This window comes from Nylanderia fulva, unplaced genomic scaffold (genome assembly GCF_048542155.1).
Source record: "Nylanderia fulva isolate GAGA-0341 unplaced genomic scaffold, ASM4854215v1 Scaffold7, whole genome shotgun sequence".
Classification (NCBI taxonomy): domain Eukaryota; kingdom Metazoa; phylum Arthropoda; class Insecta; order Hymenoptera; family Formicidae; genus Nylanderia; species Nylanderia fulva.
In genome coordinates this window covers 4,720,037-4,746,926 of record NW_028190807.1, presented here as the reverse complement: position 1 = coordinate 4,746,926, position 26,890 = coordinate 4,720,037, and the positions used below count along the sequence as shown (strand labels likewise).

The window sequence follows — 26,890 nt, the reverse complement described above, 5'->3', positions numbered from 1 at the left end:
TCGTAACGCGATATTTTAACACCAAAGGACGCGCGCTTGAAACAGCGTTGCTTTGTTGACATTAGAAGAGCCGGTTAGATACTCGTACTCATTGTCGTGTGTGAGAAGAGCGTCGTGTAAGAGGATATCGAAATGGAAAACGATCGATTGTTCAGCGCGCGGAGCAAAGCGCGAGACATTCAGATACGAATAAATGTCTAGTTGCATTATTGACTTATTGAGCAGTAAAATACCAGTGGTATAGTAAAACGAATTTATAGTACCTATGATTGATACGAACAAGAAAAAAGAGAGAAAAAGCAAAAAACATGATAAAATCTAAATGACAAGTTTATGTCAACTAATCATACATATGTGTGTCACAGCATATTACTATTAGAAATTCCTTTAAACTTTTCAGATATTTTATAATTATTTCAATATTTTATATATTATTGCTTACACAAATTACTTCAACTTTTGATATACATTTTATGTATACATATTTATATATCAACCTTGCTGTATCTACATTAGATCAGATAGGTACATATATTCGTCATAAATAATGCTCAGCAAAAATTAGTCGGAGACGAAAGAGTTTTGATGAAATTTCGCGTGCTTTAAACGTATTCAACGCGCCAACATTCGATAATGTACCGGGAAAAGGCGCGTTTCCATGAACGCGCGAAAACACGCACACGTACGGAGGCGTAATTTATTGTAACATATTTAGGGATATGTGGCACTCAAGCGGTTCGGCAGCGGCCGATTGAAAAACGGTTGCTAGGCGTTCTCTCTCTCTCTCTCTTTTTTTTTCTCGCGCCGATGTGTGCCCCTGTCGAGCGAAACATCGCTAGGGGGAGGAGGTGTGTACCCCGTGCAAAGCTACCGAAAAAGAGGAGAAAATTAGACTGCCTTTATTACTCACCCTTCGCGTTCGACAAATACGGATGCAAATGTAAAACTGGTTCGGGCTCAGCCAGACCGGAAACCCGTTTCATTCATATTCATTCCGCTCGCGCTCGGTACTGGTGTGACGTATCTCGTGAAATTTCTTCCATCACGACAGTCACATTCAATCAACAGCGAACGTACGTATCTGGCCCGGGTGCGTATGGGACGCAAGCACGCACACGCATAAACACGCGAATGCGCGCGCGCACGTTTTTATCCGTACGGTTGTCTTCCTTCGCGAATATTTAGCGAAATATTTTACGCCAGATTTTTACGCATAATACGCCCCCTTCAGCAAATGGTATATATTTATTTCGCTGATCATTATTATGGCGACGGCGCAGAAATCAAAATAGCTCTATTAAATAGCCATTGCAGCCACGCAGCCGTGATCTCGGTTTTGCCGATCGAAACTAAATCTCTCGTGCTTTTATTCCTGCAGTTCAAATCTGTATGCGTGAGCAAGAAATGGGTAGGGTGTGTTAGAATTGCGCGGGATGCGGAAGTTTCGATTTGAATAAATTTACCGACAGTAGTCGAAAATATGTACAATTTATTCATTTAGTCAACTTGAAATTTATCTGACAGCAGACAGTAGAAAATATAAACAATTAATGTATTCATCTAGTCAACTTGAATGCAAAATAGGGCAAGATATAAATGTTGCAAAGTTGAAAATGGAATGTTGTTATTCGTATATAGTTCACGAAAAATATATACCTATGTAAAGCAGCTTTAACAACTTATTACAAGTTAGCTTTTATAAAGGAAAGAGATGTCATACATTTTTCGAAATATAAATCTTAATTATTAAAACATAATTTTTATTAATTATTGTGATTTTGCAGTAAAAAACGATAGATTCGTATATTAATAGAAATCCTGAAATAATATATCTAAACATACATATATATAAAAATTCTTTAAATAAAATAATTACATTTAATTGAAATACTTATATATACATATTTGAAGATTCTAAAGTTTTAATCAAGTACTAATAAAACTCTAAATCTATTCATCGTACAATGTAAAATAAATGTATATATTGTACACAGTCACGTTCATGAACTATTAAATCCGCTTATCTGTAAAATGCTCTCTCACTCTCTGTCTTTCTATTTCTGCAAATGTTGAAAAATTGAATCAACGCTATTTCGCATTAGGTAAATATACAACGACCATTCACCGTAGTCCAAACGCGCATCGGGGATGTATAGTATTTTGTGCAACGCTTTACCGCCTTCGGAAGGTCTAAAAGCGAGCTTCCCTGTAATTCTCGCTGATCCAATTACAGTAACGCGGGGAATAAGTTAGCGCGCGCGGCAGGGGTGGTTACAAGTGTGCGATTTCTAAACAAAGCACGAACCTGGAAGCGGCCGGTGTTTCGTACCGTCCATTCTTAAACCGCATCGAGCCGGCTAATTCGAAGTCAAATAAAAGAGTTCCCGGTGCGCGCTCCCTCTTTTATATATCTTTAGCGTGCGCCAAAGTTTTTCCCCATTCTAAATGTTAGCTAAAGGTTACGCGACTCGGTTCCTTCGCTCAACGCCATCAGTGGTAGACGTATACGTGCTGCGATTTAGCAGCCAATAATCCGACATTTATCGCGCACGAGTTTAGGAGAGAGAAGAGTTGGGGAAAACCGACCGCACAAGCGCGCGTTTTTTTTTTTTTTTTTTTTTTATTTGCGAATCTCTTGTTAAATCGAGAATAACATTATCAAAAAATCTTGCGAGAGCGAAATCCCGAGTTTTTATATCAAAATAAAATCATATTTTCGTTAAACATTTTTTTTAGAGATGAAAAAATATAGAGAATTTCTGGGGCACGAAGCTTATAAAATCAGTAGACAGGTTTTAAAATGGTCAGACCGCACTCGTTCGCTTGTCTTGTACGATATCAGATTAGAACGAGCTCTGTTTTCAGACTATGTTTAGTAACACATGCTTGCAATGTAACTTGCAAAGCGTGGCATACAAGTCTTTGCATGCAAACAGACTGTGGATTGCACGTGCTGTGATCTTAGAACAAATAATACGTGTACTTTCATAACGATTATTAATGTTTGTTTTTTAAAGAAAAATAAAGTTTAGTATTTACTACAAAATATCGCGAATATTATATTGGAGAATATCATCGAGCAATTAAAGTGTTTGATAAATCCACAGTCTGCTGCAAAATATCGAATAACAAAGCTTGCGTCATGTAGAATTTATGAAAATATTCGTAACGGGATGTATAGGATGCTCCACATTGAAAAAGCGTGAAATTCGCAACGCGCGCATTGCAACATTTACACGTATTACGTACTGAACATTTGCTTGTTATCCCTCTCCCTTCCTCCTATTAGCATTTTATTCCATAAATAAATATCCATTGTTTTACGTCATTTGCGGCATTAGCAACGAATCTAACGTCGTCGTCGGCGACGATGTTTTGTTAATTTTTCGCGCGGGATGAAATGTAACCTGGACACAATGAAAGACTCACGATCTCGTTTTTATCGCCGTGTAACCCTCGTGGGTTACGTGTATATATAAATACACGCGAACTTCGACGTACGTATATACGCGCCGGTCGTAAATCCTTATAAACTTTATACCTCCTTAATCCTCAAGAATTAAGGGGCATATGTCGCCGCGAAGCGAATTGTAAAAAATTGTCGAAACCCCCTTTGCGCGCATCCTGCACGTCGTCGTCCGCCCCTACATCGGGGCCATTTCGTCTATGGTCACCCTTCTTGCTCGAATCTCGCGTCCCTGTTTCCATGGTGAACCTCTGTCCCTGTATTCTCGCGTCACATCCGTTTTTACGGGCTTCTGCATCCGAACGACGAGACGGACGAGACTATGTGCACGCGCGCGCATATTCTATATATGCGGAATGCTTTTAAAGAAAAAACTTGATCCGAATAATATAGTATCGTCTCCTCGTATAATTTACATACGACTCGCCAAGGATAATTTGCTATAATGTTCGGTTACGTCCAAAATTCAAAGGGTGAATAATTTAAATTAATTGACGTGTAGAGATATACGCGTACTATGTAATATAAATTGTGTTCTGTAAAGAGTAAATTTATGACGAAATATATAGAACAATGTAAAGATATCATGTTATCCTATCGTGATAAAATTGTACGCAACCATGTATTTTATATATATTTTTAATATGCGATTTGATTTTTGATATACCATAGATTATGTGGTTATCATTTACACCGGACAATTATTCAACACTTCGTACAATACTTTGATTACACGATCGGGACACGTTTTAAAAAAATAAATAACGCGAAATACGATAATTACTAAATGTTATCGATGTTCAATTATATGCAAAATTTGATCTTGATAGAGAAAACTCAATTTCTTATGATGTGATAATTTACACATACCATAAAACAACAAAAGCGCGCGCCATTTCCCAATTTTATAACTTTTAATAATTTAGAAGTTGCCAAAAATACATTTTTATTTTTCCTAATATTAGTATTATTTTTCCTAAAATTAGTATTATTTTTTCTAATATTAGTATTATTTTTCTGAGGTTAATTTTATATTTCCCAATATTAGTTTTTAATATTAGTTAATTGAAAAAAAATGAAGAGTCACTGCAGTAATTCCCTCCCAAACAATTAGAAAAAATTTTAGTGCTCTGCATTTAAGCATTTAAATAATTATAAAGATTTTTTTATATAATATGTATTCAGCTTAATTATATTTTTTCAAAAGGTTATTATACAATATTGTATTCAAATCAGATATTTTACAATAAAGGTTTAGTTTGTGATTGCAAGACAATCACAAATGCAGAAAATTGAAATAGAACCAAATTGAAAACTTTTTTAATTTGCCTTTTTCAATTTCTCTCGAATTTGTGTTATATAATTTATCTTGTAAATATAGATTAAATTTTAATTTTTAATAAGCAGCATTTGAGCAACGACTCTAATAAGTGTCGAAAAATTCAAACAACGTCATTTTCCTTATCTGCTATTCTGAGAACGAACCTTTTCTTTCTCGATGCTTATATGGTGTCTCGAACAAATAAGAATGAAATATTGCGAATGAGAATAGCCGAAATGTTACGTATATAATTAGTCGAAGAAAGCTATATAGATGCCTCTCTCTCTATTTTTTTCAGACTATTACAATATATTTTAAATATAAAATTTTCTATAGGAAAATTATTTATATTTTTTTATTTTATATTTTTTAAATAAATAGAATAAATAATTTTTCTATTTTATAATGTATAAATAATTTTGAAAATTTAATTCGAATTATAAAATAACGAATAGTATTTTCTAATTTAAATATTCTTATAGCAACAATGCTGTATATTTTATATTTCAAATATTATTTTGATTACGTGTAATCTGCATCGATAAATTATTTTAAGAAGCTCAATAAAATATGTGATATATAATTAGCGAGAGAGAGAGAGAGAGAGAGAGAGAGAGAGAGAGAGAGAGACAGAACATTTTAATAGCCACATCAAGTGCACCGGTAGCATAAATATTGCTAAGTACATGAGTCAAATTTAAAACACTTATTTCCATTTGCTCTTTAAATAAATAGCTGTATGTAAATGTATCGTATAAATTCGACAGAGACGTGAAAAGAGATAAATTAATTAAATTTTAGACATAGACAAAACTTAATTAAAAGTAATACGTAAACTTGATTGTTCAGAAAATAATGAATAAAATTAATTTGTTGTCAGTTGCTAAAATTAATCTAAATTACAAATATAAAAATGCAATATAATTTTTTATTATATTCCTAAAAATGACAGTGAATAATTACTTTCCGAACAATGTAACATAAACAAAAACTAAACTCACATTGAGTTGAGTCGATTATCTAAATTTAATAAGTGTTTCGGTCAAGTGCTTCTTCTACGAGGAGACCCAGGGTGGTATCGAGCAACGACGGAGCAACTAAATGGTAATTTATTTATTATTTATTATTACTATTAAACTCAATATAAAATAATATATTTTACAAGCTATATTAATTATTTTAAATGTCACTATTATAATCCCATATATTTTTATATTTTACAGTTTGCAACTCTATTATTTCGCATCGTATCGGTGAGTCTCATCAATTTTTACTTAAATTTTAGGTAATAATTTTGGGAAAATCCTGTCCAATTTTGCCAAAACTTTGCAATATTGTATATTTTTGTGCGTGAAACATAAATCTGTAAATTAAATCTGCAAAATCTGCTTCCCCCTACGGAGCTGTAGCTCTTTTTCTATTTAAGAACAATAATTTTAATTCGTGTTTTACGTACAAAAATACTCGATATTGTAAATTATTTGACAAAATCGGAGAGGACAGAGTTTTCCTTCAATATTGTCATATTTGGTTATGTCCGACATTCAAACGGTGGATAATTTAAATTTAATTGATGTGTAGATATACACATGTACCATATAATATAATGTGGTACCACATAATATAAATTGTATTCTATATAGAGTAAATTTATAGTGAAATTACCTAGGCAACGTAAAGATACCATCGTATCATGATAAAGCTGTGCGCAACCATATATTTAATATATAATTTTAATATGTGCATTCTGATTCGACACTTTATACAAACTTTGATTACACGATCGGAAAACGTTTTAGAAAATTAAATAACGCGAAATACGACAATCGCTCAATATTACCGATGCTCAATTACGTACGGAATTCGATCTTGACAAAAACTCTGAATTTTTTAAATGTGATAATTTACATTGATATACATATGTATATACAACGATAGGCAAATTTAGATTCGATTTAAAATATACTAAAAAAATAAATATTAGCAAAATAAAACCGCTGAAAATTTATTTACTGGCAAATTTGACTTCGTCGATACTTTGATTGCTTCGGATGCATGCTTCGATAATGGGAAAATCCTTAAGAAGGTTTCGTATAATCTCAATTATTCATCACTTTGCATACAGTACTCCCGTATTGCAAATAACGCGACTCGACTTCGACGAAAAAAACGCGGACCGATTTGGCGTCTTAATTAACTTTGATCTCAATTCTCATTTTATACGGCACTCCAGTCACACGTTTAAGACACTTTAGACGAGCAAACATTTAATCACTTAATACTGTCACTGTTATTTAGTCGTCAACAAAACTCGATCTTAACGAGAGTAACATAAAATACATATTGATTCAAGATTTTAATCTTAATCTGTCAGTTTATACGACACTTCCGGACAATTCCGTTCAATGTATTTTAGACAAATACATATACCTCAAAATATAATGCAAACTATAGTCACTACCAAATGTGTAGGTAATGCGATATTCATCGCCCGATATTTTTTTTTCGGCACTATCGATATTGTACATAATCGTGCAAATGACATTTATTTTCAATAATTCAAACTCAGATATAATTATTAATATAACTGTCACTATTAATTATGATTGATTGATTCTATGTCTCACATTATCCTTGATGACTTTTAATGAGTCTTAGCCGTCTCTTAAATAATATTCTCTAGACATCTTGACACTTTCTTTACGACACTCGCAAATATCCGATTTCAAAATTCCGAGTTCTTCTGGGTCTAGATACAACAATAAAATTAATTAAAAATTCTTATCACTAGTTATTGACAAACGCGATACGATTAATTAATTAATCACTTTTAACATAATTATATTACGTGAGTAAAAAACGCGTCCATGTAAGACATATCTACATCAAGAGAACGACGTAAAGTCCGAGCTAACACTCGCGATCGTCGAGGCGATACTAAACGTGAAACTAAAAACCTGAAGACGCCGTGTGTGTTCTAGAGAAGGAGAATCTAACTTTATTTACAATGTGTAAGAACGAGTATACGACTGTGTTTATCTATATATTTTTGAAAAGAATCGAAGAAAAAATATTGCCCTCGACTCGTCGCGTTGACTGTCGAGCGAGTGTGGGAAAATTTTGTGGCACTGACTTATGAATTGATTAAAGATGATAGATTAAAGACGAATTATAAAATACTTTCCAAAATATAACATAAAATCATGTGCGTCAAAAGAGTAATCGTCCTCGTAAATGATTCAAAAATAGATTATTATAATTAGAAACTTATTAAAAGACGAATAAAACAAAACATTTTGCATTTATGCGTTTTTCGATACTTTCCTGTAGCGATAAAAAGTAATATAAATTTTATAGATACTATCATATTATAAGGCGATTCAAAAATTTATCGAGTAAATCAGCTTAATTAATAGTAAAATAAAATATTAAATAGTTTAATTAATCAATTTAAAGTAAAGCAATTTTTACCATTTTACACGTAGATTTTTTAACGCAATCTCGAAAAACTTTGTTTGACTTTGAATTCTAATATTGTGAATATTTTACGACGAAAACGCGAGTTTCTTTAGAAAAAAATTTTGAGAAATACGATAAATGCGAAGCACTTTGATAAACATAATCGTACTCGTTATGTCACATTTATAGATAAAAAACAGACAGATTCGTTTTTAAGAATCCTCTTAATACACATACCTATATGTATTTACGTTTTTAGTTTATTTAATCTTGTCTCGAATATCGCGAGAGTTAATAAAGATTTACATCGTTCTCATTTGTGTGTATTATAAACGAATGTATTATTTACGTAATATTATATTAAGAATAATAAATCAACTGTTGATTTATAACTGCACGAGTCACAAAAAAATATGTATGTAGCCGATTTTCGACTATCAAAACACAATAATTGTTGTCGCGTTTTTAAATGTAATAATATACATATCAGAATGAAAATAACTCGTCGTTTTATTTTAATATACTCCGTTATCAATAGTATGATAACGAGATAGTATATCTAGTATATATAGTATTACAGAGAGAATTTTCTCTTTGTTGGCGTCTCGCCGTGCGAATTTTCGCCGGTTGGAGGACTGCTGGTGGATTGCGCGGATTAGAGGGTGGAGAATCAAACGAGCACTTTACACGTCACTTGTCTTTACTCACGGCACGCGAATCCGTGTCGTCGTTAACCGACACAGAAGACACAGAATTACAAATAAAAAGAAAAAGAACAATAGTATATCTTCCGTTACCTCGGTGATGGTATGGTGATGCGTATGGTACCGCTCGTCGTGCCAGACTCAGATTGACCCTTCGAGCCGCGAAGAGGAATGTCGAAAAATCCTCCTTCTCTCGTTTCGAGCTCCTCGATCCACCCCATCGCGAGGGAAAGGGGATCGCAGTCCTCGCAAACATTGTCAAAAAATGCCCATAAAAGGCAATCGCCGGTGGTGTGTATCGATCACCAAAAAAATGTTTTGATGGTTCGGGACGCGATCCTTCCGGAAGCATAGCGGTCACCGAGCCAACGACGTCTAGAGTGCCAGCGGAGGCCCGCCGACACTCCAACACTCTTAAAATTTACCCTGAAAATCATGGTAATCGTAGAACAATATGATATTGAAAGAATTTTATGTGAGTTTATTTAACTAATAATTTACTATACAATAAAAAATATTAATATGTATACATAATAAATTTTACTATGTATAATTAATAGTAAAATTAATCGAACATATTTTATATCTTATTATAATAGATATTAATATTTTTATTATGGTAAATATGTATTAATCAGAGAAACTCTTATAAAATTTTTCCAATACCATATTGTCCCACGATTACCATATGATTTTCAGGGTAAATTATAAGAGAAAAAATTCTTTCCGTGTAATATTCATTACCTGATATTTTTCTCAGCATTTTCGACACATTCGCGCTTGCAAATGATATTTATTCTCATTAATTAAAACTTGCATGTAATACCATATAATTATTGATGATTACTGATACTGATTGTAACGATCACACATTAATTACAACTGATTCCATTCCACTTACGATATGTTTTATCGATAGTATATATCCCCGTTACAAGCGTTCCTGGAAATATTTGCGTGTAATATTATGTAGACATTTCGACCGTAAAATATTTTGATTTTCGAATCGATTTTCGATGTTCGATTTTTTCGCGCAATTTACGAGATGGTTAAGTCTCGCATAAAAACGATGAAGGCTAATGTGAAAGAAATATTAGAATCAATTGGTCGCTGTAATTAATGCTGTTATAGTATCCGAGTTTGAACATTGAGAATAAATATTATTTGCACGCGATTATGTATAATATATCGACAGCTGAAAAAAAATATCGGGCGATGAATATCGTATTACACATTTGATAGTGAAATATTATATTATAAGACAGATATTTTTTTTAATAAAACGACAAGTTTCCGTTCTTTATTAAATTCAAAAACGCGATAACAATATATTTTTACATTTGACAGTTGTTAACCATTTTTGTATTTTTCTTGACTCGCGTAAATATGTATATATATATATATATATATATATATATATATATATATATATATATATATAAATCAACAGTATCATAATTTAGTTTGAACAAATCTTGCAACAATGTCTAATCGATCGCGTGCATTTTTTCGTTAAATTTCGAGTCTTGGATAATTAATTAAACATCGACAGCATTAAATGGTTATATTTCGTGACATATTTTGCGTTACATACTCGACCAAAATATGTTAAATGTGTGGCGGGAGTATCATATAAAGTGATGGACGATTGAAATTAATGAAGACGCCGTCGAATCTATGTTTTATGCGCACTTTTCTCATCGAGAATTGTGAGTGACCGAACATTGACAACACGAATAATATTATATTTGGTAGCATGTGTTCGTCCTAAAATATAATATGTTTAACATACTGGAATGCGACTGGAGTGTCGAAGGAGACAATAATGGACAATTGAGAAAAAGATAATTACTTTGGAACTCCACGTCTAAAAAATTAAAAAGTCGACACCTTCATTTTTTTCAAAATCGCTTTTTATTATCATAATGACCGGAATTATTTCTAAAAATTAGAATTATTTCTGAAAATTACAAAATCTTTTTCTCTAGTTGTAAATGACTGGGAATTTTTAACGGAATTGTGCTAATGTGATATAGGGGTGTCAGTTTCACAGACGGAATGTATGATTTGCTTTCAAATTATTTAAATTCCATCAACAGAAGTGGATAATTTTTATTTTAAGAGAACAGGCGACATAAACGCCTATGGATATTAAGAATTTCTCGCTTAAAAACGAAAAAATAATTTACGAGATCCGACTAACATCATAGGATCACATCACGACGAATACTTTTAAATATGACAAATTGTAATACGCATAAATTTCTTATAAATTCTCGACTCGAATTAACGGACTATTAGTAATTTTAAGTATATTATGATTTATTTTTTGTAAGAATTATAAAGTACTTAACATTGTTATACTGAGGAAGACCGCGTGCGGTTGAAACGTTTATGGAAGGTTTCTTTGTAATTTTAATATATTGTTTATGAAATAAATTTTAATTGGATACAACATCTTAAATATTGCTTGATAAGTTGGCCTTTTTTGAATACATTTGTTGTTTTATACAATACACGAGCGATTAGAAATTTTAATTGATATTTTTATTTTAAATTTGTATGAATGTTGAGTTATTTTAGTGATCGTATTTTTTATTTATAAACATTCACTATTAATATTTACTTTTCTAAAATCTAAAATATTTGTAAAAATGCTTTATTTTGATATTGCGATTCTCCAAGTTGCGTATTATAACCATATATACATATGGTATACTCGCATATATACTCTTTAAATTTTAAAAGGCTATATCTCTGCATGTATATCGATTGCATCGATAATTACGTGAAACATGAACCACTAAAGTTTCACTAAATGTGATTAAACAGGCGGCATGTAAGCTGCGTCATTTCCGTAAACCCATTCCGGGATTGCAATCAACATATTGTAGTGATTTCTACGGCGATTATTCGAGCGTTTATTGTAATGATTGGATGAACGGGATTGGCGAGGTTGCGTATCGACTCAAAAATATCGAATGCCGAATTCATGACGCTATCAAATCGGTTATTGTCGCCAACAAATTCACAAGAATCAGCGTTCTGCTCTCGTAACGAAGCTATAAACTCTGTAACGAAGCTATACAAAAATATGTGTTACATAACCGCATACAAATTTCAATGGAAGATTCATTCTACCTTGATTTGCCTCGCGCATTTATAAATGGTTCACATATATAAATGGAGATGTATACGGTGACACAATCTCTCTCTTTTTTTGAACATCATTTTTCAATCATATTGCTGGCTATTTGTTATAAAATAATAGCATTGTTATAAAATAATGAAATAATTAGCAAAACGTTGCTTTCGACATGAAAAAACTTTGTTACGAGAATCAAACTATTATTAAAATGAATCGATTCACGTAAAGCTCCTATAGATAACGCTTATATTATGCAATAATAAAAGTAAATATAAATATGTGCAAAAGGAAAGAAGATCGAGTACTTAAATATAAAATATGACATGTGTATTAAAGGAAAAGGAATCGTCGCGCGCTGTTTCATTTTTGGAATAATAAACGTATAGTGAAAAGCAGTCAAGATAATTAAAGCCAAGAATGAAGATTGTAAGCCAAAAAGAATGTTTTTGAGTAGAAACGGAAGGTATAGGAGAAACTGGGTTAAACAAGCACGAATTTAACGTACTCTTACACGGAAGCTTTTAATCCGCTTCGTAAAAGCGTTGCAAGTGAACTGTACAGTTTTAGTTAGAAACTATAATAATATACTGCATTTCCTGAAATGCGCAAAGCTTTGTTGTGTGTGTATAATCCTTTTTAAAATTTTTAATTCGGCGAGAGCGAGCGAGCCAAACATTTTTAATTCAATTTCTAAAATTTAATCTTGTAAAATAAAAAATTGTCGCAACACATCGTATATGAACTTGGAAAGCATATCGCGTTTCGAAGTCGCAAAAACGGATATACATATATAAAGAAAAATATCCGCTTTTCATTTTCAATTAACTGCATTCGTATATATATATATATATATATATATATATATATATATATATATATATATATATAACCGTGACTAGCATTTTGCAAATGCTCAAAAGCCATGGGCTACATTCGCATACGACGCACGATCGGTGCGCGCTCGGGTTCCTTCGATTCGCGCGTCAAGAAATTTCAGCCGCTATTCTGCAATAGCGATGACATGTGCGTGCGACGCGAATAAAACGGATCGGCGGCGGTGACGACGATGGCGGTTTAATTAAGCGTACGTGTCGTCTGCGATATGCTGAGAAAAGGCAGCGACGATGAGCGCCGGTGGTCACATATTCCCGTGTAATAACGTATGTAAGCGTCGCACGTAACAGCGACGCAACGCCGGCAGAATGGCGACTGATTGCCGCGCGGTGCGAATTTAATGCGAGATTCCCGGCGAATCTCGCGCGATACACCGTTGACCGAACACGCACGCAAACACATGCGAACGCATGCTTGCGTAAATTATCCGCGGCGATGCCGTGAAAAACGCACGTCGATGTTGAGGTTTGCGGTTCCTGTAGCCTGGTACCAAGCGCATTCTTCGCCGCGGGGGAATAGAGACACGTTGTTGCAACCAACTACGGTATAATGAACTAGAACGTGAACAGTTATTTAAATACTCACGAGCGAGTCGCGGATAGCGGAACTGTGGGAAGTTGCACTAGAAATTATGCGAATAAAGTAACAGTATATGAAATGTTATGTCAGTGTTATATCCGGAAGTTTAAGTTGCTCCAGAGTAATTTGTTGTAAGTGGAGTAAGCCAGCGGACTCCCTAATCTTTCTCGACACGTATTACGCCAAAACTTGCATATAGTCGTGATTACCCTCCTTCTCCCTCTCCCTCCCCCCTTCGTCTAGATAACAATTAGTTTGAGCCGGGCACTAGCGGTCAGACACGTGAAAAGGACAGCGGTTTTCGGCGACGCGGTAGGTAGTTTGACGCGATAGGTCGTCGTCGCGTGCGTGCAACGCGCTCACGTTTTGACACCCGTCCGTTCAAACGTGCGGCTTCTCCCCGCCGCGTCGTGCCTGATATTATACGTGTGTATCACGCGTGTATGTACACGTATACACGCGCGCGCGAGCGCGAGAGGAAACCGCAAAACCCATTCGCGATTGGTCGTCCGCGCCAACGTTCCGATCGTTTTTCCGCGCGCGCGGCAATGCATTTTTTCCCTTTTTTTCTTTTTTTTTTCACCACCGGGCTTCGCTCGTCTCGTCGGAACGGCGGCCGCGGTTGCCGCCATGCCGCGGTTGTCCGTCGGTAGAAATTCGCTTTTCATAATTGGCCTGCGGCGTTTTCTGCGCCTGGCACGCTAATGAGCGGTATTGGCAGCCCGTCTAATTTATCTGTGCCGGTGCGTGTGCTGCTGTCGCTGCCGCTACCGTTGCTGCCACCGCTATCGTCGCCGCTACCGCCGCCACCGCCACCACCACCACCGCCACCACCACCACCACCACCGCCGCCACTGCCACTGCCACCGCCGCCGCCTCCGCCGCCGACCGATCGATTATCCGGCTTAACCGCTGCGTAATGGGCAACCTGGGTTTCGCTGCGAGAGAGCGACCGACCGGCGTATCAGCGGTCGTACGGGTACCCGCGATGGGGTAAAGGACCCGATATTCCTGCGTCCTCCCCTTGGCTCCTCGGTCGCGAATACCATCACGGTTATACCCGGACTACGTTTTTTCGAAATTGGTTTCCGCGGGACTCGTCGAGTATCGTCGTTGCGCATCGCGCCGCGTTGCAGAGAATTTTCCTAAACCGTTTTCATTTTTCCGCGTAATTTTTTCCCGTACGGCTGCTGCTGCTGCTATCCGCTTGGCGTGCGAACCGGAGGCGTGCGCGAGTTGGTTGAAATTAAATAGCGCGTTTCGTTTGCGCACGCTTCTCATTTTTTTCGTAACGCTATCGATACATGGCGCAGTTATCTATCGGCGGGTTTAAAGCCACGGGAATTCCGATCATCCGGAAATTTTTTTTGAACACGATCGACTGATTGGTTGTAGCGGTTAATTTATCGATGAAACTAATGTGTGAGAATTTTTAAATTTTAATTTAAAACTAAAAAGAAGTTGAGGAAAAGAGTTATTTTTAATTAAAACTAAGATAAGACAAAAAATGAAAAAAATTCAAGAGATCGAACATAATTTTCTCGATGCAATGATTTGAAACCTTATAACCATCCACGTGTCAAGGAATCGTGTAACTTCATATTATCGATCGTTTACCTGGTAACACGATGCGCGAACTCGTAACGAGCGATCGAACAAAAATTTTATGTATGCTATCAAAAATTTCATCGCACACTTTGATCGTGTTAAAAAAAAAAAACGATATTTGCGAAAATACTGTAAATTCTAACAAAATATCATTGATCATTTTCATTGGCTTCTTCCATATTTACAAAGTTTTTCATCACATCAATCGATTGAAAAATAATTAAAGTACAAGCCTCGGATTTTGCAGTCAATTGGCGATTATTAATTTAACGGATAGATACTCTCTAGCCCGATCATATGGTCCAAATAAAAGAAGCCGCTCAGACGAAAAACGTGAGGGTAATTGTAGGGAACCCCATCTAGATCCTGACAGGAGCTTTCTTAATGGGCATGTCGTTGCGTGCCACAAAACACACTCAAAAAGATCCGATAACCGTACGAGTGAATTTCGCTCGCGTGTAAGAAAAAGTTCGGAGCAAGCAATCACTGTTATCCGGCACATTCATTTAAGATATCATCCTTATGCATTTATACTATTTAACAAAGAGCAAGTAATCACACTATATCGATTATATATCAATGTATAAATTACATTTTTTTATCAAACTTGTAGATTTTACTGTGGATAAGTACTATTGCTTTCGTTTTCATCAGAGAACTCGATTACGAAAAGATTAAAATTTTTTATATAGTGCAAGAAAAATCGAATCGCCCGTTTCGTGATAAATTCTTGAATGGTATAAATGTCAATTGCGATAGAATATCCATCGATTTTGTAAATTTTCTTTAAAATCATCTGAAGAATATTGTGTTCGTCTGCTTTCTGATATTGACAATGTTATATCATCGATTGAAAAAAAGTTCTTTCTTAATACAAATTTTCCTTTAACAATTTCGCTTTCCAATAAAATTGATTTTATTAAATACGAAAAACTGCTGCGTCATGTTTTCGTACATATCGTTATCATTGAAAATGATTTTAATTAGCGCGTTACTTCATCATATTTAGATCATTGTTCAAACTTTTTCCCCATTCTGTGCACTTGATTACGTTAAAATCCTTTCAAATAATACAATTTTTTCCGGTACAATGCATAATAAAAACCAATTAACTGGTCTGTTGATAACCCAATTTATCGTCGTGATTTACCACCGACGAATGCTCCCCCTCGATTCGCCCGCGATCGTTCGTCAGTTTAATCGGGACTAGGGATAAAACTGTTGATCCTGAGTTATGATGATCAGAGTACCGTATATTACACGAGTATGAGCGATGACTTTCGCATTTGCCTCGCATTTGTCGTGCTTCTTTCCGTACTATGTACAACGTCGAAAAATATCAAGACAGTAGTAGGGGCGACTTTCGCCCTCGTCACCCAAACCGAATATCGCAGGGATAGTTCCTCAAGGGATGACATTCAGACCGTGTTGTCTTGACTCGTTTCGAGCCATCTTTCCGACATTTTGATGAGGTGGGATTTGGCTGAGAGCCAGTGCAAATGCCATTCTCTTTCGTTCTCCCTACCATCCGACGACTCCTTCACGCGCCCTTCCAACCCTTTTCTTTGCACGTCGCATTCGCCACCCTTCCAAGTACAATTTCAGTGCTCCGATTACTGTTATCGCTATCCCGCAGTTTGTTTGAGTACATGGGATACAGTTCGAAATAATGTCGAATATTAAGTATATCGAAATAAATGAGAAACAAAAGTGACGATTGTTATTCAAAAAAATTAGAATATTCAATAAGTCGAATGATATGTCGAGATCGAATGCATTTACATGTAATATTATTAAATTAACGCAATTAAATTTTTATTCGCTCAATTAATCGTTTATTCAAAATCAACCACTTCATTTATGCAGACATTTTTTATGATATTTGAAATTAAAATCTATATACTACGCCAAATAATTAATGTAAAACATTAAAATGTGATTAATTTGTGCTGGTTTTATTACGCCTCTCAGTTCAGTATTAAGTATTATTGCATTCGTTAAGTAAGCTTTTTCCCTCGCCTCTTTTATATAGGTCGATGATAATCTTTCACATCTATAAATAATGAACATATTGCGAACAAAAAAAAACTGTTAACCTCTGAAAATCATTAGACTTTTCAACGAGGGAGCGCTCGATCACAACGAATGAAAAGTAATCATTTATTTCTCACCCCGGAGGGTCTCTGACTGTTTTATTGCTGCTTAATATAGCAAAGGAACAGATCTCGCGGCGATGGCGAGACGCACTCGGAAATCCAAAAGGGTGTGTCACATCGTTCGATATTGCGAAATAATTTTTCACCGCGCATTAGCATCGTGACACGTGTCGGCTCCATTTGTCAGTTCTGAAACCTGTACAACTCTATCTGTGAAAAAGCTCCAGGAATATAATACGGCCGTGCATGTATACGAGGCAATAATGGTGCGCGCGCGTGCACGAGAGAGAGAGAGAGACAGAGATAGAGAAAAGGGAAAGAGAGAGGCGGGATCGTCATGACACACGGCACGGTACCGTGCTGTGTTTCACAAACACGCCGACGCGTCAGTGTCGTGTGCGAGCGAGGACGGTCACGTGTGCGACCGCACAGCCCCGAGAGCGGCTTTATAATGATCCCGTAGAAATTCATTAAAACTCATAATCAACGCGGTGCATACTTCGCGTACGTTCGAAGCTGGCGAAATAATGTAATTTTAATGCCGCGCAGAACCGCGCTGCTGGACCGCGCGCGCGTCATACACGTTTTATCCGGGAGTTGCTCCCAACGGCGCGGCGTCGCGCCACGCGCGGATGTGTGCGCCAGAGGGGAAATGCAAATTTCATTCGCGCATTTTGTTTTGGAATTTAATGTAGTTAGGTGCAAACGGGGTTATATCAGAATGTTGTAATGCGGCGCGTCACGCGAAGCCAATTTTGAGAGTAATTTGCTCAGTCCTGACGAGGCGCGGCCTGGGCAGATTCAACATCGGTCGTATTAATTATCTCGAGACCCGGGATCGCTTCGAGACAATATTTCACGCTTTCATGAGCTTCGTTAAAGCAAGTCGTATAAAAAGATTACAAATGTATTTAATAATAGCCCGTTATTAATAATTACACCGCATCAAAGTACCAAATGGATTTTCGCTAGAAATCGACTACTTCTTGCAGCGAACGCGTGTGAATATTTTGCGAGTACTTGACCGACTCTCTCGACAACTTGGCAACGACCATATAAACGCTTACCTAGCGTATCTAAGTACGTAGAAAGCTGAAAACATGCTGTCCACTGAGTAAACAAGATACAAGATAGTAGAATATTAGATAACGTTTACAACGGGAAGTCACTTCGTGCTTAGTAAGCGCTTGCTTGCTCAAAATGCGAGAGAGTATAAGTTATGTAATTAGAATTATATAGGTTACATATATGTTTATATAGAAGTTCACTAACTAAGCAAGCTTCAAAATTAAATTGCGAAAAAGAATAACACGACGGTGACGTATATTTCACTAGGTAATAATTAATACAAAAGTCTATTATATAATCGTATTGTAATATCTTCTCTTCGATATATCAAATTATTTGATATAAAAAAATCTTTATACATCAGGTAGATATAGATTATAGTGACAAAAAATAGTTGCATAATTATCGTCGCTTATTTAAACGCGTTGATGCGATACGCTTGAGACGCTGCAAAAAAATAATATAAGCGCATTCGCGCCATCACAAAGGATTGTGTAGTAACGAATGCAAGCGCGATATATAACTCGCGCGCGCATAAAGTTCTATATCTCGCTTGGCGTATCGTTCCATATATACAATATATATATATATATATATATATATATATATATATATATATATATATGTGTGTACCCGGGTACAACATTCGCTCCGAGCGCGGCGACGCTAGTGCAAAGGGTTAATTGTTTCGCGCGGGGATTTGCGGCGCGTCAAAGAACACATCGTGCAACGCGGCGACGTGTTCCCAAGTCCCGTCGACGGATAATGATCTAAATCCCGGTCGAATCTGAAACCGGATCCCAATCTATGTTCGGTTCGCTGCACCAATGGAGCCCCCGCGTGCTATCGAGTGCGCCGAGGGGTCCGATCGTTCACCGCGTATCTCTCTCTCTCTCTCTCTCTCTCTCTCTCTCTCTCTCTCTCTCTCTCTCTCGATCGAGTGTCGTGATGGGAATTACGAGGGGACGATTACCGCGGATTTTCGTGAATATATATTCGACGGTACGATAAAATGGCCGATGAATTATGGGGGAAGTGCTGAGAAGTGCGGCAACAGGGAAGGATCGGGGTCACGTGGCCACGCGTGGTACACCAATGCGGTGAAATTTATTACTCGCTCAAGCGAGACTGATCACCAGGCTATACCTACCGTTGAAACTTCGGCATTCGATATCGGTGTGATCGACGTTGTTAATCAGCGGCAAAAACAAATCTCTCAAAGTTCTCTCGATTTCGATGCTTTAAACGCGAGATTTTTCGCGACTATGATTATGAAAATGAATTGAACGATGAAAATGATCACGAATACATATATTTTCTCTCTCTCTTTCTCTTTCTCTTAATTCATTATAGATTTTATAAACTAATCCAATAGATATGTAAGCTGTGGAGTTTTTATATTAACGGCTCCGTTTAATCTCAATTTCGACGCTAGTCTCTCGCGTTTCTTGTATACATATACCTACTACTCATAGAAATTGATCGTCCTGGTCTCGAACACGAGGCACACACGCCCGAGATGTCGCGCACGAAATACTAGATAGCGTAAGACGGGACACAATGGCTAATTAGGTATGCATAATTACTGAAATTCCTGGGATGCAAATACCTTCGTTAGATAACACGGCGAACAAACTTAGCTGAACTTTGATGTCGAATCCGAGTACGCGAGAATTCCAGGCGCCTCGCAAGTCCATTCGGTTACGTCAACAACATCATAACTCTTCCGCTAAGCGAGTGACAGTAACGATTCCGAGCAATCCCGGTGCATTTGGCTTTTATGAAAACAAATCAGCAGCCGTTTCTGCTGCATCGCAGATGCGTTCAAAACAGTACTTCGCTTAAGCGTCTACAAAGCACGTGTCATCATATTTTTTCAAAGGGCCCCGGGCTTGTGTAAACGCGTGTTTGAAGTGTCGTTTCATGTACACTAAAGAGATTCGGTTAGTTGAAATGCTGCGCGTAACCTTTGATCTCCAAAAAAATACTCTTTTTCGTGTTTGCTCATCGCGCGACGAGTATATTTATCCGGGCTATACGGCGCAATGAACTTTTCCGACCGTAACGATACTTGGTAATTTGTCGTTGCCGGCGCGATGTAGTATAACGATCATTTTCCCAACATGGCAAGCGAAAATAATAAGCCCGAGCTTACATATAGAAGCGCCGCGAGCTATGAGACACGTCAGTCCCCACCCGCTGTCTTCTCCCTTTTTTCTCTTTTTTTTGTTAATGGAAGGAAAATCTTGCATAAGTTTCCCCGACCTCGGGAAAGGATATATCAGATTCTTACTGCCTTTACTCCTTCTCTTGCGGTGTCCTCTGGCGCTACTTATTCTACAACGTTTGAGAATCAGCATGTCGCGCGAAAGAAAACTGATAATTAGGTATCTATGGTATGCGATAAAATGAGAAACGCGTTGCCACAAAATACGCATTAGAAAGTTTGCGAAATACCTCGAATTTCGTCGTGAAGGGTGCCAGGTGTAAGAACGAGTCTTACGCGAAAAAACGGTGAAATATTCAGACGTCTAAGCTTTGTTGCACATTTATTCGCATTCGTGCAATCATATATTATGGGCAATATTTGTAAGGATTTGTTTGTAATGTAATCATATGTCGGATGCATAAACTCGGGATTGCATTTGTCCATGGAGAAATGGACGTTGCATCCCCGCGACATTCCTGCTGTTACATTGCAGCGAGTCCGACGTAATACAACGTAAAATATGGCAGGACACCCAGCCTGGTTCGTGTCCTAATTACAAGCGTATCGTCTGCTGTCCCAGTTAAAGGTACACATCCGGCAAATGGGAAATTAGTGAGCAATACTTATTAATCACGTATAATCAAAACTGTAGTCTCCGCCTCGTAATTAATTGTCTCCCGTGTCTCGAAAGTTCAATCTAATCCTTCAGCGATAAATGTAATTCATGCAGATATAACTCTTGCGAAATTGTTACGTTATATATTTATTACAAATATTGCAAAATTTTATATATTTTAACGTAACTTTGTATTAAAAAAGTTAATGTATACATGATTATATGTATATATACGAACAAAAAAATTTAATCGCGCTAATATAACTTTCATTTCTTATCAGGGCCTCAAATTTTATTATTTGTAATAAATAAATAAAATATTATTTTCTAAGTTTAATTAGCGAATTATTTATTTCAAAATCTCGTAAACATTTCTCTTCGATCTATTCTGAAAATAACATTTCAAGAGGAAATGAATTGTAGACAGAGCCTCTGTTGATGGGACAAGAGGCTTGATGGTTGAGAGCGGCTTTCATATGACGAGGTTAAAGAGGCATCCGAGATCCTTCTTTCTTCGACAAGAAAGCGTGGTCGCTTCCAGACGCGCGCACCGACGAACCCGCTGTCTCCGTTCAACACTCCGTGTATCTCGCACTCGGCTTTTTATCCGCTCCGCTGCGAGCGTCTCCTCTCGGTGCTTCCGTTCACGTTTATGGTCCTCCCTCGGCTCGCTATCACATTTTCCAAGCGGCGTTCTTCTTCGGAAAGCGCTTTCTTATTTGCGACAACGCGCCGCACTTGCTTCTCTCTACCTCCGGACGATGTACTCGAACGGCAGCTATAATTGAAGAATATTGCCCCGCATGGACCGCAAATAGGATGCGACTCTAATTTCATTACTCGCGAAAGAAGCGTGCATCTCTCCGCAGAGAGAATACTTCACGAAGGTGACTTTGCCTACGAGCTTCTTGTATTGCTATTAGAACATGAAGGCGAGATAACAAGAAAAAAGTGGCACGTCTCCACTCCGTAGAAAATGTATGACGCGGATACCGAAATAAAAAAAAAATAGTTTTAGCCAAAGCGATATATAAAATAGAGTCGATAATTGCGATATAAAAATTGCCAGAAAAAATATATATTTTACGCACACACATATATATTATTCATTTAAGTTAAATCACGACATTTAATATTCAATTTGGTTCATAAAATTCAAATTAAAGATTAAAATAGAGAGGCCAATTTAAAAATAAAATATTCGTAATATATTTTTCATTTAGAAACTCATTCGTTATTATTTAAATCTCATCCTCGGAGTACTCGTTTCATGAAGGTATAGAAGTAGTAGTAGTATAATTGATACTCGTAAGGCATTAAAAATAAATTACGCTCTGTTGCGCGTTACATTAATTCTTTTTCTGTACGTGTTCTATAGCTCTTTCCTCGTTATCTCTTGAACGTTCTTTTAAGAACGAAACGCGGTTGCCTATAAAGCTGCAAATCGATACCTGTCTTCGCTCGACAAAGAGACTATTTACCGTATTACTAAACCTATATACCAAATGCTTCGCTACGACCTGTAGTATTAACTTTCTTTTTTTAACGCTTGTTGGATTTCGCACTCGATTTAACTATTGATAGATACTTTTATCTCGAGTGTTCGATTGTTAAAATTCGTTGCGTACTATGAGCTAATGAGCAATTGACCTAGACCGGCATTATATCACTTTCAATAAAAAAAAGTATCGTGACGTACATAGCGGAAAGGTTATTTTTTTGATGAAAAATATATTTTTCTATATAAAATACGCAGATAGCATATGTGCACATTCCACGAACATTCCCCAATTATATCTAGTTCAATATTGATTCGATGGTAAATTCTCGACGGTAAACTCGAGATAAACAAATATCGCTGCGTAAACGCATATTGACTAATATCGATACACGCTGGTGCTTTTTTATTCGCACGTTATTAAGATTCCATCAGACTATTCTTCTAATAAGCTGTTGAAATGTATGTCAAGTAAATACCTCTGATAACATCTCTGATCAGTTTAATAGTCCACAAAATACGGAGAACAATTTTCATCATATATATATAGAATATCCGAGATTATCTATATCTACACATATCGCGAATCGCGATGTAACATCCGCGTTCATTAAAATTGGCCGCAACATGATAATGACGACTGTATCGCGTGCCAGAGCGCAACGGAGCGGCGTCGATTTATTTCCCGCGGCGCGGCGGCGTAAACGGAAGGAAGTATAGTCATCGATGGAAAACGGCTGTCGTCTGCTGTCTCCGTGTGTATCGGAATATGTACCCGCCGTGATGCGATCACACGAGCCAGGAGCGCGGACATTTACAGGCATTTAACCCTTTGACGAGCGGAAACACGCACGGCAAATCAGCGTCGGCGCGAGCGTTCGCGGTATACGCATTCAGAGCATGCATCACCATCCAATTATTACAGCTCGCTGACGCTAATTTCGAGCATTCAGATATCATTTCATCCGTCAATGGCGGCCTGATTACCAATTGTATAACTCTTTTTTTTTCGCAATTTGCTCGCTCGCTTATTCGGTCGGTCTGTCTCTTCCTCGCGCCTGTATATGTACAATGGCCGCTTTCGGGCCGATCGTGCGGTCCGAGAGTGAATGCTATGCGCGAGCACGACGGCATAATATGTTTCGGAGGATGCCTGTCAATTTTGCAACCCGCGGCCGTAAACACACAGCCGTTCTATCGGAGATAAAATTTCAACGTTCGTCAGCTAATTTGACTCGCGCGGGAGGCAATGACGAGGTGCAAAATTGCATTACGTTAACGTTTTAGAGAACGCTTTGCGTATCTGCAAACGGTTTATTAGTTGATAAAAATCGCAACGTAATTAAACGTGGCTGCGCATCGATTGAAAATGTGAGCGGCACAGATGAAAAAGTTTGCGTGTCTTTTTTTTTCACAATTAATGAACGCTATAACCGAGAGCTTCTAGCGATAGTAATTATAGGTACGTCCTTTACGCGCAGTTCGGTTAAAAAATAATCTTTTGTATACATTTGACAATTATAATTTTTTAAAAATATATTTTTATCGAGATTTTTCTATACATGTACATAAAATATATATTAAATATATATTTATATGTATATGTATAAGCCATTTATTTTTATGTAATCATAAATTTTGTTAATACTTCTGCTCTGTGTTTAAACTACAGTGTTATAAAAAACGTGTGCGTAAGCGAAAAATTTAATATCGTATAATCATAAGTTTCATAAAAGATCGGCCTGAAAGGAATAACGTGCTCTAAAGTTTGCGGCAGCTATTGCATGCAGCAAAAGGCTTGCATAAACTTTGTAGTATTTTAGACTTCTTATTTTATATTGATAATAATGTTGCATTAAACAAATTTATTATTATATGAAATTATTATTATATATTAATTTGTTATTATATAGAATGAAAATTGTATTACATATTGGTCACATATAAAAGAAATTGCTTCACAATAAACGTAGTAGAACTAATGCGTATAACAACGAGTGTAATAATAACATGAGGATTCGAAATATTAAAGATTGCATAACAACAAAATAATTTCACATTTCAGATCTCTCTTGAAAGTGGATTCCTCTTATCTTCGTGTAAAACTCGCTGGAATCAATGAGGAAATCACCGCGCTGTGCACAATGTAGCAGCCGCGGTAAGTAATAATGTCTAATTTAGAAATACGACAATTCTATAGTAATGTCGACTTTACTCTATGCGTCACAAAATTCATTACATTAATATCAATCAGCACTCCAACTGCAGTATATTGCAGCATTCCATATAATTCATTAATGATAGAGATATATCTATATCTAAATACCATTTAATCATGCGGCCTATATATTCTTTTCTGATGTTAATCTTTGTGAGAATGATATATGTGACTATACAACCGTAGATATACAACAACATATACATATACATTTTACATCAAAAGGGGAATACTTAATTCTGGATTATTTTTTTCTTTCTCCATTTTCACTTTATATATATATATATATATATATGCGATTTCTATCTTTATAATCTTATTTGCCGCTATTATTTTGATTCGTACGCGTATATATCTCTTGCGATCGTTCAACGATCACAAGCATTTTTGACACAAAAATTCCGCATGTCAGTCCGCGCAACCATCGGGCCATCCACCCTCGCTAGCTCCCGCACTTATTTATTTTTGCATTAATCTATTTTTATTTTATTTGCCGACGGAAATCCCGACTGTCGCCGGCTGTGCCGGTGCAGCCGCGTCGCGACGCGACGTCAACTGTAAACAGAAAGCCATGCGGCATTGTGGCAATCCTATCACGTATGCGCGTGTCTACGTGCACGCGTCGTTCATATGCTCGTCGGAGCAAATATGGTAATGCATTCACGCGAAATGTTTTCACGGGGATTTCTCGAAATACCAAGTCCGCGCGCAAGGCCTCCCTAACGGTTTACAAACAAGCCTGATCGTTCCTAGATGATGGCGAGAAACCCTCTCACCTATGCGATGTATTTTCCGTACCACATGTACATGCGTATACCGTGAAGCGTTACAAATGCGCGCGTGTTCTCGAGAAGGGTGGAACATGGCATATACCTACATATATTTAAAAGCCACGTCATCGTTTAACTATTTTTTTTTTATATTCGTTTGTTTAAAGTTATAAGTAGTCGCAAAACTTAATTTTTAGAATAGCAAATAAATATATAATAAACTATATGCTAATGCAATTTAAAAGAAATAAATTCGCGTATGTAGCGTGTAATCTTTTTTATCATATTTACTGAGACAGATATAAATTTGTGAAAAAATATTTACTTAGCTATATATTCAGTTTAATTAAAAATAAAGTTAAAAGCTTAACAAAGCTTTTGTAATATTTTACAAATTTTGTGAATTTAAATATTTTGCAGAATATATATTGTAAATATTCCGCAAATTCATTAATTTTTAATTCATTAATTCGATTCTCGGAGAACCAGCTAAATTTTCGCGCCGCGTACGTCAAATTGAGACTTTGCAGTTTTCCATTAAATTCAACGGCGGACAATAAAGTAATGTCAATATTACCGCTGCTATTATCCTAATCGATGTTCGTGATGGTAGCACTGAGGGCTTACACAGATCTGACGGGAGGCGACCCTATCAGGATGGCTCCGTTACATTCATGACCCTGGTGGCGACGATTACGGTCGATGATCCGTGGCGAAATAACCCTCGGTTCCAATCATTTCTCCACACCGGGACCGCAAGGCCAGATGGGCCGTGGTAGAGTCGCGAAATCCTCGGCTAAGCTGCGATCGGGACAACGCGTTTGAAGTCGCAGACCGCGGGAGGACCGATCGGGCGGGTCGAATCGAAGATTCACGGGCCATCTGTTGTTGTTAACCGGGGAACGTAATACCTCTATCTTGCATTACGAAATCATCGATGATGAAATCCTCCGACGCAATTAGCTGGAAAGCGGCACAAATCCGGAGGAAGCTTGGCCCCTCGATATCGCGGATCAATACTCACTTTGATATAGCATTAGCCGTGGGATTTGAAACTTCTAATCACAATGATACCTTGCCCCGTAGTGTAGATAATGTTATAATTATTATTCGTGTGTAACATATGGACAATTTATTTATGTGTATTTATCGTACGCCGCTTTTAATGTATAGCCT

The 26,890-nt window shown here is 36.8% G+C and overlaps 1 protein-coding gene across 7 annotated transcripts in view; it reads right to left on the bottom strand.

The window, feature by feature from the left end:
* Nucleotides 1–26,890, bottom strand: part of Ten-a (Teneurin-a transmembrane protein) — a 472,969-nt gene that overhangs the window by 208,893 nt on the left and 237,186 nt on the right. The window lies entirely within an intron of this gene.